Source organism: Lycium ferocissimum, chromosome 1, assembly GCF_029784015.1.
Source record: "Lycium ferocissimum isolate CSIRO_LF1 chromosome 1, AGI_CSIRO_Lferr_CH_V1, whole genome shotgun sequence".
In the NCBI taxonomy this organism is placed as follows: Eukaryota; Viridiplantae; Streptophyta; class Magnoliopsida; order Solanales; family Solanaceae; genus Lycium; species Lycium ferocissimum.
In genome coordinates this window covers 2,345,673-2,360,869 of record NC_081342.1, presented here as the reverse complement: position 1 = coordinate 2,360,869, position 15,197 = coordinate 2,345,673, and the positions used below count along the sequence as shown (strand labels likewise).

At 32.5% G+C, this 15,197-nt stretch overlaps 1 protein-coding gene and 1 non-coding gene across 13 annotated transcripts in view; one reads left to right on the top strand and one right to left on the bottom strand.

The window, feature by feature from the left end:
* LOC132053725 (disease resistance protein Roq1-like) overlaps positions 1-15,197 on the top strand; it is a 79,412-nt gene that overhangs the window by 45,591 nt on the left and 18,624 nt on the right. The window contains exon 1 of one of the 12 annotated variants that reach the window (XR_009414303.1): positions 2,431-2,597. The exons of the other annotated variants lie outside the window; for them this stretch is intronic. The gene's annotated coding sequence lies outside the window, so the exon portion shown is untranslated. Of the gene's footprint in view, positions 1-2,430; positions 2,598-15,197 lie in introns of those variants that run through there. 12 annotated transcript variants of the gene reach the window in all.
* LOC132031494 (U6 spliceosomal RNA) lies at positions 2,782-2,886 on the bottom strand. The gene has a single exon (XR_009408287.1). It is a non-coding gene; the product is annotated as a U6 spliceosomal RNA (small nuclear RNA).

Genomic DNA, 15,197 nt, shown 5'->3' with positions numbered 1-15,197 from the left:
TCTTCATAAATAATAAACGAACATAAATATTATGAAAATTCATAACCAATTTGCGGAGAAAATATTGAGTGTTCAATTTATTTTACCACATAATTTGCAGTGATCGCAAAAAGGATGAAGAGAGAGTTGAGTGGTTTCTTCAACGGTGTAGAGTGGGAAAATGGCACCGGTTGAGTTGGAAATCAACCAAGTGGACCAAATTGGAAATCCACATAGTGTAATCTTCATGAATGCTAGCAAATTCTTGAAGGAACATCCGAATGTTGTCTCTAAAGGACCCAGCAAAACCGTCAATGGAGTCTCCAATATATGGAGGGATGGCTGGGCAAAAAGTTGCAGGATTTAGTTTAAAAAGAAACATACCCATGAATAACTACTTGATTCCTCTAATTTCTCCCCATAACTGCACGAACATCCCCATAATTTGTAAAGCAGTTTTTTTAGTTTTTTTTTTTTTTTTTTAATTATTTATTTATTTGTTGATTATTTGTTTGAAAATTTCTACAAATGTTGTATTTTTTTTTAACCATATATAGTGCAGTTTTCAGTTTGCGTAGTGTTTGGCCTCATTTGTTTGCACTTATTGGAGGTCGAATACGAATGGTTCGGACGCTTAAGTCGTAAGTGCGTTTGTTTGCATTAAGATCTAGACAATAGGTCTGAATAAGTCTTAATCATTAAGATCTTGAACCAAGTCTTAATATCATTAAGAGGTATGTTTGTATGGAACTTTTTTATCACCAGCTCCAACCCCAACCCTCCACCTCAACCCCACCCCCACCTACTCTCACTCCAACCCCACCCATCCACCTCCACCCCACCCCACCACCCCCACCCCACACCACCCACCCCCAACCCTACCCCATACCTCCTAACCTCATCTCCCACTCCACACCAACCCCACCCCCACTACCTCCCACCCCAAACACCCACCACCCACTCACCCCTCCACCCCCATCACCACCCGCGCGACTACGAACATCTCCATCATTACTAGTGAAAATAAATGTTTCATTTTTTTAATCAAATAATATTTTATTTTATTAAATTTGTACTATTTATTTTCTACTATTTAGTTATTTTTTAATTTGAATTGTATATTTATTATGTTTAAATAAATACATTATGCACATTTAGATATTGAAAAATAAACAGTCTTAATCATTCAGTGTTCAGATCTAGAGATAACATCTTAATCATTCAGATGTGCATTCAGATTCAGACGTCTTAATCTTAATGAAAACAAATAAGGCCTTAGTGTGAATTGATATATATTTGTTTTTTTTTTTTTGGCAGTTTTTGGTAAATTTCCGTATGTAGTGCAATTGAAACACACGTTTATTGTGTTTTCAATTTATATAAACTCCTAATTCCTAAATTTTAGCAACATTATCTTGAGCACTTGTCCTAAAATAAATTTTCACATTTTTTTTAATTAATATGTTAACTTTTGCTCGTTGCATTTTATTTATTAATAATTTTATTAAGTGTTTTATTTATTGTTTTGCTTTTTTAAAATTGAGATTTTTCTGGTGATGACACTTGTTATCACATCATGCTTTTGCCTCTTCTATTATATATAGATAGATATAGATTGTCGCTAAAAAAGATCTCTCATCCTTCTCCTTCTTCATCATCTTTTTCTTTTCCAATTTACTTACTACAACCATTTTTTTTCTTTAATTAAAGTTTACTTCATAAGAAATTTCTTTTGATAAGTAATTGAATTAATTTTATTTAATTAATATATAATTTTGAATTGATTTTATTTAATTAACATATAATTTTTCTCTTTTTGATGACGTGATATTGATCTATATTGGAGGATAGTTTGAGCACTATTTTATTGACTTGTAATAGATCAAAAGGGTTTATTTTGCTAGATATTTTGGGTTGATTCTTATATATTGAAAATTTGAATCTTTTGTTTTTCTGCAAACAATTGCCATAAAGCTTAAAGATTGAGATGGAAAAAACTAACTCAAAATATTGAAGGTAAGTTAATGTAGACAAATAAAGAATATGTAAAAATTAAGTTGCATATTAACAAATACTAATTGGATGCGCTCGTTCAAGAGTTATTTATTTTTGTCGTTTTAATTTCTTCTAGACTAGAATTTATATTTTTAAATCACGTGTGAAAAAAATTGAACCAAACCGAACTTATTTGTTTATTTACGAATAAAAGAGATAATATACCTAATCGAATTAACCCAAAATTAACTTAACCGGCCTACCCTTCCTTTCCGGTCTTTGTGGTTAGTGGTAGGTATTGCCTATATGAAATAGTGGCACCCGCAACCTTCAAATCCTAAATCCGGCTCTGATCAGATACAATCCTTGCCAACTTTTGTTTCCACATTTAGCCTTGTATACTGTAATTTTTCTGAGGCAGACATTTGTAAGGATATTGGGAGTTTATACTACTTATTCTCTTTAAATTTGAGTGGCAACAGTTTCCACTGTCTATCCTTTGGTCTTTCTAAGTTACGATACTTGTGGTCCTTGCGTTTGAATGATTGTGAGAATCTTCAAACGCTCCCATCAGTATCAAATTTACAAAATCTTATAGCTTTTGAAGTTGCAAATTGCAAAATGTTGATAACATTACAGGGCTGGAAAACATCTCTTCTATAAGGTGGATCAACATGCTTAATTGTACTTCTCTGCAGAATCCATTCAACGAAGGCTTCTTTAGTGGACCTGCTCTAGCATTTCCAAAGCCGGTTAGTCTCTCTCTCTCTCCCCCCCCCCCCCATCATATTAAAAATATTGCCCCTTTGTATGATGAAGCATTTCTCGATTTGTGCGTGTCATTCTTGCGCAGGGACCATGCTGATCTTCTTTGTATCGTTCCAATTTTTCTTCTCGATTGTATGATGAAGCAGGACTTTGATATTTATCTGCAAAGCAATGAGATTCCAGATTGGTGCAGAAATCAAGTAAATGCTTCATCTATCTGCTTCACTAGGCCCACACATAATAAGTATGAGTTTTTAGGGATGATTGTCTGGTGTGTTCACAACTTTGTCAAAGTACCCTATTTTGATCCAATACGGAAAGCCTTGGGTTGGAGTATTGCCGGAAAATGTGTCCAGGTCTCTCGTTTTGTCATGATTATGTAATACCCGATGGACACGTGGAGCTATCATCTATACTTTACAGATCTTACTTACGCGAACCTTTTGATGGCTAGATGAAAGGTGGAGAAAAGATGCAAGTCTCTGAGTGGTATACGAAGATACAGTAAAGAAGATAGGGATCCATCTGTTATATTTAGACCAACATCGTAATGTTACATCTTTGTCCGCAATCGTGGATCATTCTCATTCTCAGATGAAGAGAAATCGGGAGACAAACGATGGAGTCTCAGTGGAAACGAACGCAGATCAACGCAATGCTTGATGAAATGTTCAAATCCTTGACGGAACAGCCAAGTTCTGACTGCTAGAGTCACGATTATTCCAGTATAACTATAATCATGTTACATTTTATATGATAATATTACAACGTTAGTTAGTCAAATAAGTTTTTTTCATTATGATTTTGTCAAATATTTCTCATACATTATCACTGTATCGGGCATGACTAAGAACTCCAATATATAATTTACCCTTTTTAGTAGGCAAACAATAAAATTGTTGCTTAAATATAATTTATACTGTTTCTAGCGGCAGTTGACTTTCATTTAGCCGCATTTTTGGTACATTTTGCCGCGGTATGGATATTAGTGGCGGTTTGGACTACCCCTTCATGTATACATCAAAGAATTTAAAACAATGGTTTAGGCGAATTTAGTAGGGGTGTCAATGGGACGGTTCGGTCGGTTATTTTAAAAAAATTATACCATCCCAATTCTTCAGTTAATTTATTTTGTATAACCAAAATTAGACTTTTCGAGATCGTCTCATCATCTCGGTTTTTCTTCGGTATCGGTACGGTTCGGTTAATTTTTGGTTATTTTAGTTTTAACCGGTTTTATCATCAATCCAATGACATGTAATAGCAAAAAAATCTAACTTGTTAAGACTAAGATCCAAATCAGCGGTAAGAGAAACATTACAATTTAAAGAATTAAATACATGGCGCAAATAAAATCTATATTTTTTATATAAATCTATAACATCCGCTCTACAAGTACTTCTAGGAATACCCTCAAATAACGGATTATAATAACATTGAATGTAAGTAACAAACCCTAAACCCGAAGGAAAGGAAAATGGTAAACAATCATAAGCTACCATTTTAGCTATTTCTACACGCTCTTGTTTCTTATCGTACTTAAAATTTTTACCGGTTCGTGGGTCTATCGTCATTTGAATACCCCCCATATTTGAACCCGCTTGCTCTCCCCAAACATCCATATGTTTCTTTCTCATATGACTATTTAGTGTTCCTGTTCCATCATCCTTACTAGTTTCTTGTCTAAAAGCAAATACTTATCTATATATGTCACATTTAATTGTTTGGCTTTCCTTATCCTTAGTCATAAATTTTCAAATTTTAGCGGTTGGCATACGAGTTCTAGGCGGTTTGTCTTGTGTATGTGATTGTGCAGGACCTGTATCTCCTATGGGATTTTCGGGGGCTTGTGTTTCATCATCATCATCAATTTCATTAAAAGTGTCGGTATAATGTGGTTGCATTGCCTCATGATCTAAAAGTGGATTATTTCCACCAACATCAATACCTAAATTAGGTGTTTCTTCCACAAATGTTTCCTCATTAAACCCACCCCTAACAATACCACTACTACCGGCACCACGTCTAAATCTTTTCGCCATTATTAAATAGAATTAATTTAAATCACACTCAAATAAATCACAAGAAAATAAATTGCAACAAATTAAATTGCATAAATTAAATTTCCAAAAATAAAGATAGAGTTGGAACGAAGGTACCAAATTCTTTGGACTAATTTCCAACAAAGTGAAGGTGGCTAGAATTGCAAATCCACCAAAGTTGCTTCGGATTGTTGCAAAATCACCAACTCCACCAACAATATTATAATTGCAAAATTAATAATTGAAACTATAATAAGACTTTATAATATTTAATTGAGAGAAATTTAAAGTGGCTAATTGTTGCAAAGTAACTATAATTGAGAGATTGAGAGAAAGAGAAGAGTGAATTGGTGTGGATTAAAATGGAAATGGAGAGGGGTTTATATAGGGGTGGGGGATGGGTTAAAGTGTTAAAAAAAAAAAAAAGTTTGGGGGGGGGGGGGGGGGGGGGGGGGGGGGCGGTGGGGGGGCCAAAATGGGGGTTTAAACCGATTTGCAACGACCATTTTTGCAAATGGACCGTTGGCCAACGGTCCTGCCCACAGTCCAACGGCTACATTTTTTTTTTTAAAAAAAAGAATTAATTCTGACCGGTTTAACCTGTTTAACTGGTTTCGGTCCCAAAAAAATCAAAACCAGACCAGTATATATTAAACGGTTGACCAGAACCGGTAAACCGATTCCGGTTCCGATTTTACCGGTCCGCTTATCGGTTTGAACCGGTTAACCAGAACCGGTTGACGGGCTTACTACCCCTTCATATATACATCAAAGAATTTAAAACAATGGTTTAGGTGAATTTAGTAGGGGTGTCAATGGGACGGTTCGGTCGGTTATTTTAAAAAAATTATACCATCCCAATTCTTCGGTTATTTTATTTTGTATAACCAAAATTAGACATTTCGAGACCGTCCCATCATCTCGGTTTTTCTTTGGTATCGGTACGGTTCGGTTAATTTTTGATTATTTTAGTTTTAAAGTGTCACCTAAAAATACACCACCATTAAAATGTAATGACACAGACTTCCACAAACCTATTTGTAGTACACCATCAAATAAAACTTCTATTTGTTTCTTAAAAACCTACTTAATAGCTTTTGTATAAATTAAAAACACCACTCTAATTGTTCGGGACGGTTATAAGCTTAAATAAAAATTCACGATTTTATTGAAAAATTACTATAAATCGGTTCGGTATGGTTAGGTTCGGTCGGTTTTTTATATTTTTTTGACACCCCTAGAATTTAGCAACGGTTTAGGTGAATTTAGCGGCAGTTTAGGTTACATCATTAGTGGCCTTTCAAGTAAATTTAAGACGGTTTGGACTAAACCCATAATACAATTTTATATTTTTAAGTAGGCGTTTGGACATGCGATTTCATCTCATGAGATGAAATCTGAGATGAAATTCCAAATCACCCAAAGGTATGATTTGGGATTTCAAATTACGATTTCAAAAATATTAAATGTAAAACTTGACCCGTAAGTTTATATTTTGTAAAAATAGATCCATGAGTTGGTAGATGTATTTACCAATCATGTTTACCAACCATTTGTATCAACTATTAAAAGATCTACAAGTTGGTAGTATATTTATAACAAATTTATTTTTACCAACCATGTGGGAGGATTATATTAAAGAGTAGTTACACTACAATTCATGTTGAATCTTCGATTTTATTGAACTAAAGTTTGATGAATTGATGTTGTATTTTTTAGAAATGTCTTCTAGTAGCGTATTAATTTTGTTATGAACTATGACTTGCTCATTTGGTAAGATTGTATAAGAATTGAGAAAATTTTGATGGTTTTCACAACTTGTGGGGTTTTTTGTCTATAAAAAAATACAACTTAAGAAATTCAAATTGCATGTCCAAACATGATTTCATCTCATGATTTAATAATGTCCAAACAACTCCTAAGAATTGCAGCGAAATCTAGTAAGTGTAATGTATTGCAGGCTATCCTCTCTTAGTTAAAAGTTCTAGCAAACTGAGAATACATTGGAGTTTCCTGAAATCCAACCTTCATCTTCTTTTTTTCAGTTTTTTCTTTTTGGTTTCTAACCTGTATGAGGCTCGATTAAATTCAGTCCCACATTAGGGGTAAATTGTTCTCTAACAAAAACAACGTCATATTCAGGACTTGAATTCGAGATCTCTAGTTAAGGATGAAGAAGTACTTACCACTCCATCACAACCGTAATTTAACCTTCATCTTTTAATTATTTCTTTATCATGCCTCGCTTGTACTTTGTTTATCTGCTGCTATAGTGTTTCGTATTGCTATGATCTTTTATAATTATCAATTTCGCATGCCTACTTTAAGTACTGTTTGAACACTTTTCGTACTTAACAATTCAATTTAGTGAATATTGTGATATATTCTCTCAATTCACTTCCTTGCACACACCACAAAGGATGTAACATATTTTATTCATTTGTGGTAGCAGTACCATATCTTATTTTAAAGATATCAAATTTCATATTTTAAGAATGTTCACCTATATATAAATATTATCTAGATGATAGTGTAAATTATTATTTATAATGATGGTATTAAAACTGAACTCTAGAAAGAGTAATTAATATACCACGATATACTGCCTTCATTTGCTTCGAGGCAGATGCAACGTTACGGTATCAAGTTCATCTTAATTCAGTATCTTCAACATGAAATATAAATTTATATAACATCCATGTAAAATTAGAATAACTAGTAGGTATAAATCATACTTTTAATGATATAAAAATATAATGAGTTAAATGATAAGAATCTTAAAAATTAAATTTATAAAACTTAATAGCATGTATGGCCAAGCTTTTGAGAGTTCAAAAATGCTTGAATTTTCTTTTTCTTTTAGAAAGATGTTTATTTTAAAAAAGAAGGGTGTTTGACAAAGCTTTTGGGAGAAAATAAGTGATTTTTGGGGAGTAGCAGCAATTGTTTTTTAGAAGCTAAAAAAAGTAGTTTCTCTCCAAAAATATTTTTTTGGAAAATACTTTTGAGAAAATACACTTGAGGTATTGTTTAAAAGTTTGGTCAAATACTATTGCTGCTTAAAAGTGCTTCATTGATTAGAAACTTGCTCAGAAAACACTTTTTAAAATAAGTTGATTTTAGAATCTTGCCCAAACAGGCTATAAATCCGTCGTTGTCTATATTGCATTATTCATATAGCCAAGTGCAAAATAAATAAATAAATCCATAAAAAGAAGGGAAAAAGTGCAAATATACCCCTCAACTCTGTGATTTTGAGCAGATATACCGCTCCTTAAAAATGATACATATATACCTTTGCCGTTACACAAATGACGCAAATGACTTGACCCAAAATGAAGTTTCCGAGAAGAGACCATTACCTGTGGGTATGTACACAACTGCTTCAATGGGCTTTTTTTTTTCATTGTGCGATTTCGAATTTATAGCAATTGAAGTACAATATTTTTAAGAAATATGATCTAAATTTCAAATATAAAAAGTGAGTTTAAATTAAATAAGTGTTGTTTGAAAAACTTGAAAACATTGGCAATTCACTATTATTGCAAAATGAGTTTGTTAAATTTGTTGTAAATTTGAAAAATTGATGATTGGAATTCATTCTTTATGAAATATAGAACTTATTCAAATTTAAGCTCATTTGGAATAAATTTGGGTGTTGAACTTATTCATTCATTTGTCTTTTTGTGCTTGGCTGCATAGACTAATATGAAAATGCATTAAAAATCCCTAAATTTAACTCAATTTGTAATTTGTACATCAAATTGTGGTGTGTTTGGATTACTTACCTGAGTTCCTCTTTCATGACTAATTATCACCTTATCGTGCCATTGGCGGAAAGAGTGGTTTCACCTTCTGCTTGGAAGCATAGGAAAAGTGAAGAAAAAAATAAAGTAACTCTTGTCAACGGTAACTCTTGTCAAATCTAAATCGCATTAGTTTTAAATGTTGTTTTCTTTAAAAAAACATTTTGAATTTATAACCGTTAAATATCTTGTATTCACCAATTAGAGGCAACTTACCTTCTCTCCTCAACAGTAACTCTTGTCAAATCTAAATCGCATTAGCATGCTATACATCCCCAAAGGTACTCCACAAATCTTGGCAACTGGCAAGTATCAAACTCTTTGTGCAATAATTGTGCGTGGAAAATTCAAGTCCACTTCAAGAGTCATGACATTTCTATTAAATGACGAAGTCGACGATGACGACGATGATGATGCTGAGAGCTCCTTCATTTTGCTCCTTTAGGTTTTACTCTCTCCGTTTATTGTTATTTGTTCACTTTTGACTTTGTACGCTTTTAAGAATTAGTAAATAAAGTATGTATTTTATTATAATACACATATTAATTGGTGTTTAGATAGTCTCATTGAACTTGAAGAATGATTTGAAAATGAATAATTAATATTAAGGGTAAAACAAGTAAAAAAATAATTATCTTTCCTTGATATGCTAAACTAACAAATAAAAGTGAAAATTTATTTTTAGTATAGTAGATAAATAAAAATGAACGGAGGATGTAATAACTAGCAAATTCTTCAACCAATTATTTTCTGTCTAATGTCTATTCCGTTCCACGTCATTGATGAGCAGAATTAAAGCCACTTGTAAATTGAATTCCTTTCATTAAATACATTATGTAATAGAGTAAAAAATAATTTTATATACTCCCTTCGTTTCAATTTATGTGAACTCATTTGATTGGGCACGATATTTAAGAAAGAGTGAAAACTTTTGAAACTTGTAGTTCAAAATAAGTCTTGAATATTTGTGTGGCTGTAAATCATTTCATAAAGTGAATTTGTTTCCAAATTAGAAAAGAAGTCATTCATTTTGGCACGAACTAAAAAAAATAGGTTCACATAAATTGAAACAGAGGGAGTATATATTAACTCTCCCCTACAATACGTTGAATGACAAACTGGGCTAACAAGAACCCGACGAGTAATTCCTAGAAGGAATCACTATCACAAACTGTACTGCATTTATACTACCGCTTTAGGAAAGCTCTTATTTAATTTTATTCGATTAATTAAATTTGTAGATTTGTAGTGGCCTATAATTTTTAACTCTTTATTTTATTTCAGAATCTATGGTATGCAAAAGAGAAATTACCTAAGAAATATCTTAGGAAACTTCCTTTTTATTTGGGTTAACCGTTTAGGTTGACCGTTCTACAGGGGTTGTAAATGACTTGACCCAAACATTTAATTTCCAACCAGCTCTTATTTTTCCATTAACAAGTTGTCTACGAATCATCCAATTATATTCACGTATCTTCCATTCTCATCAATCCCTTTCAGACATGGATACCCGATTTACTCAAGGAATATCATAAACGTCTTCCCACTTCTCTTATGGCTAGTCTCTAAGTACTCTCGTTGCGGCGTGCATGCAGCCCGATATTAATGAGAACAACATTTAAAAGTAAAACATTCTTTTTAAGTACAAGCTCCTAAAAATGATTAATGTTGATCATATTCATCTAACTCGATAAAACAAGAAATCATCCCCATAGAAGTCCTTGTATGTCTTATTGTAATTCTGCTAAATGAGTTTTATATTTGCTTTAGAAATCTATACTGACTTGTATTTTATGACAAGTTTTAGAAGGTTTTATTTTTAAATCCCGTGCTCGTTAAAACATGATCACATAAATTGAGACGAATGAAAACGATAAATTTTGACCAATTCTTTCAATCCCAGTAACCGACAGTGTGAAAAAGGTTAAAAAGAAAGACTTTAGTAAGATACAAAAGAAGGGAACCCCACAAACAACTTGTTGAGGTTTCTATCAAGGCAAGTTGTAGAAAAAACCAAAAGTAAAACCGTGAATTACAGTGCTTGCATTTAATTGACTTGACTCAGCAAGAATTAAGTTTCCAACCAGAAACCATAAGAGCTGTGCGTATATCCATAGCTCTGATTCACTGCGCTCACTTTACTAAGGGCCGGTTTGGAAAGGCACGCAGGTAATTGAAATTAGGTGCAATTGAATATAATTATATGATTTGGCCTGTTTATTTGATAAAGTAATTACGGAATTAGGTGAGAATTGAGTGTAATTGAGAGGGTGTAATTAAACTCTCCAATTCTCAAGGTGGGTCTGAGAATTGGGTTTAATTACACCCCGTAATTATAGGGTTACTTTTTAGTTTTTTTTTTTTTTAATTTCTTTTCTTTTTGAATTTATATTTTATTTCTATTATTTTAATTTCTTTTAATTTTTACTTTTTAATTATTTTTATTTTTGAAAATATATTTTTCTTTTTATATTATTTATCTTTCATTTCCTTTCTTCTCATTTCCAACCTTTACTTCTTGTGGTTCCATGTAATTGCTAGTATTTTTTTTATTCATTTAGCATGACCATGCTATTATTCTAATTTTTGAAGCTACACCTCTTAATATTAGAAAAAATGAGTCATTAACAAACTTGACATATAATGAGTGACGTTATTAAAGTAGAATTTTGTTGTGAATAAGGTTATAGACCTAAATTTTCATTTTCTTTTGAATTATATTTACTTAAATTACTTTGGAACTTACTTGTGTAATGTTGAAATTTGACATAAGAGTATTATGTTAAACTTTTTCTTTTGGATTTTGAATTTAGGTTATATTTTCGATTATAATTTATTTGCTTTAGTACTATTGACTTGTTATTACACATTGCATGCCGTTTATTTTTTTTTACTTACAGTTGATAGATTTTTTTTGGTCAAACATTTGACTAATGTTATGGCATTATATTTATAATTTTTTTTGGTCAAACATCCAATCCATGATGTTCTCACAAAAAAGCCTACTTTTATGTTTTAATTAATTAAAATAAAAATATTTTGAACAATATATAACAATTATTTTTTACAACATTAGTTACAAATATATGATTAATAATTCATATGTTTTCAAGAAACAATGTGTTATTAAATAATTTAATATCATTTATAAAGGCACATATTTTTTAAATATTAATTTTAAATTTTATTTTTAAATTAAACTAACTGTGTAATTACACATGTGCAACCAAATAGCACGCTTGTAATCTGAGTTTACAAAGGTGGCTAGCTTCTTATGGGAGCACTTCTCCCAAAAAGGAAGCTATCTGTAGGGATTTCAAAATCTCAAGTTTGCTTCCACAAGCTCTTGAGTGGTACATCAGGCGTAGTTGAACTTGGTGTATTAGTGTGTGGCTCGAGTTAGTCACAGAAAATCTCAAAGGGTTGCCCTTGACTGGTACACTAGGCTAGGGTAGCTTAGGTGTATTTGTTTGCTTGGCTGAGAGTTTTCAAGTGTGAAGATTACAAAATAGCCATTGTAAGGGTGAGGGATTAGGAGTTAGTTCCTAACTTATGATAGGTTGTAATCTGAGTTTGCTTGTGTAGTGGAGTGAAATCCTACTGGGGTAGGTCATGGTTTTTAATCCCTTAAGTAAGGAGTTTTCCACGGTAAAATCTTACCTTCTTTATGTACTGCATTGCATAAGGGAACTGGTACACAATCAGGTCTCCATATACTATTTGGTGAACGCACAGCCCTCGCATCAATTGGCATCAGTGCCAGCCTTTTCTAAAAGGTTAACACCTAGAAAGGATCGTTCTAATGGTTGTCTTATCGGACGAAGAAAAGAAGAGCGAAAGAAACTCAAGCTATGATGATGAATCAGAAATGGAGTGTCTCACCCGCCTTTTTCAAAGAATGGTCCGAAGAAGTGGTAAATCTCTGAGGAAAAGAAACCATGGCATGGATCTCAAATAAAATCGCTCTGAGAGCAACAGTGAGACCTTAACTGATGATTCAGATCCTATTTCAATGGACCTATCTGGCCTTAAAGATGAAAGAAAAAAGGATGAAGTCAATCCACTAGACGATCAAGTAAAGACAGAGAAGTGCTCCCATAAGAAGCTAGCCTTCTTTGTAAACAGGTCGTTGTAAATACAATCTTTGTGTAATTACACCAATTCCCATTAATAGGTGGCTTTCCAAACAGACCCTAAAAAAATCATCCCTGCATTCTTCGTATTAATTTAGTATCATCCCAATTAAATTTTACTCCCTATTTAAAATAAGTGTTCATTAGCCTATAACACACTCTTTAAGAAAATATCAACTTCTAGTAAAAAAAAAAAAAAAATAGACATTTTAACTAAACAATTATTAATTAAAATATGCATATAGTACTATTAGAGTTGTTACTATCAGTTACATATTAACCATAAAACGTTACTCACAGTAACGAATTACCCTTTAACGCTGTTAACCATTCATTTTTTTGTTCGTTGGAATTTTTAAATAAAATAATGCCTAATTCGTTACTGTGAAATACGTTTATTCTAGTTCTGTGTTATTTTGGTGAATTGGCTTAAAGAATGGCTTACTTCGGTCAAAAGATTTTATCTTCACTGAGAATTAATAAAAAGGTAAAGATGACAAAAACTCAATTTTCTAGGTACAAACATTTTAAACAGAAAAGTGTTAATTATCGCTTACCCAACAAACATATTACAATAAGTGGCCTCTCCTGGGGTGTGTTTGGTATAGAAGAAAACATTTTGTAAGAGAGCATTTTTCATGGGAAGCATTTTCCTTCGTACCAAACTTATTCATCTGAGAATCAGGATGATCCATGACCGGTGGCAATGAAGTAACATTACTTTGTTGGTCCAAATTACGGAAAGGTGCTTCTAAGTAAGAGCTGTAATGTACACATGATTGTTCTACGTCTCCAGCGGGTATGCCATCATGAGGCCAGTTATGAGTTACAGTCGTTCTTTCCCCAAGCCTAATGAATAAGCCGTATGGATGGATATCTGAGGGATCGTAGACTACTTCGAAGATAATCCAGTTAACCATTCGCAAAAACTTGTATTCTATTCCTTATGCATGTGTGGGCATAGTGAAACAGACAGATGAAGCTGTAACTTGATTGCTGCACCAATATGGAATCTCATTGCTCTGGAGATATATATTTTAATATGAGTTTATTATGATAGTTCAAAGAGGTTCTGTAACCATACAATAATAGTTTAAGAGATTTTTAACCTATTCGCACATTAATTTCCTCAAAGGAAAATTTGTTTAAGTGTAAACATTCAAAAGATGCCTGTGTGGACGGTTGAGTGCAAGAATATCACACTGCCAGAAAACATACATTTAGTTAGGGACAAAATCTACCTAACGCCATCTTGCCCTCATTTTTTCTAAAAAAAATTATGGAATGGTTGAATGCAACCCCAATTATCACTCCAACTTAACTCATTTTGAAGAGAAGCCCTCAGTCTTGACCTCGACTTCCATTAATGATCGAAGAAGAAATGAAAACGAAGAAAAAGAACAGATGGAGTGTACGAGGTTGTCACAGTTGAAAACTCACTTTGGTCTGAAAGGTCTAGAATGATACAATATGTATCTGGGCTGATTAAATGATTTGGGTTGAAGAATAATGACTTGGGCTCAATAAACAATTGTGGGCTTTCCACAATTCAGCCGACCCAATTGAGAAGATAAATATCTACATTGTAAATAGCATATTTCTAGAATAGATAAGGTGTACCAATTCTAGAATGTAGGATGTGTACAGATTTAAAAGGTATGAGCTGTACAAATTTAGTTAGTTTGTTATATAGGATTTTGTAATTAGTTTTCCGTCCCTAGTTAATAGCAGAATATTAGAGTACTCCTTCCTAGTTTTGTATAAATAGAGGTAATTGTTAAGTAATGAAATACATAGAAAATTTCATCAAAGTCTTCATTTCTTATCATTAATTTTCCAACAACTCATACTGAAAGTCAAAGTCTTGTTAGAAAAATGGACATAAAACAAGTTGTTCAATTTCCACAACTTTACTTCCTTCCTAGTTTTGTATAAATAGAGGTAATTGTTAAGTAATGAAATACATAGAAAATTTCATCAAAGTCGTCATTTCTTCATTTCTTATCATTAATTTTCCAACAACTCATACTGAAAGTCAAAGTCTTGTTAGAAAAATGGACATAAAACAAGTTGTTCAATTTCCACAACTTTACTGCCCTCACGTCAATAGCCATCATAGTTAAGTTTTTCAAAGTAAACAAAAGGCCAAAGGCATAAGCGCGTGCTGACATCAATTTTCACTTTAATAGCTCAACCACGAATGCTTTGCACTTATTAAACACTCTAAATTAATTCAAAGTGTGTCCATGTAACACATGACACAATATAATGAGTGATCCACTCAATTAACGTTTTTCTCTCTTCCTTTTACACCTTTCGTCTAATTTAAGTGTCTTAGTTTGAGCAAGCATAAAGTTTGAGAAATAAAGAGAAACTTTTGAATCTTGTAGTGCTAAATTAAAGATGTATATAATATTCTAAAATGTCCTTTGAATCTTGTAGTTATAAACTTGCAATAAATGTAGGATATTTGA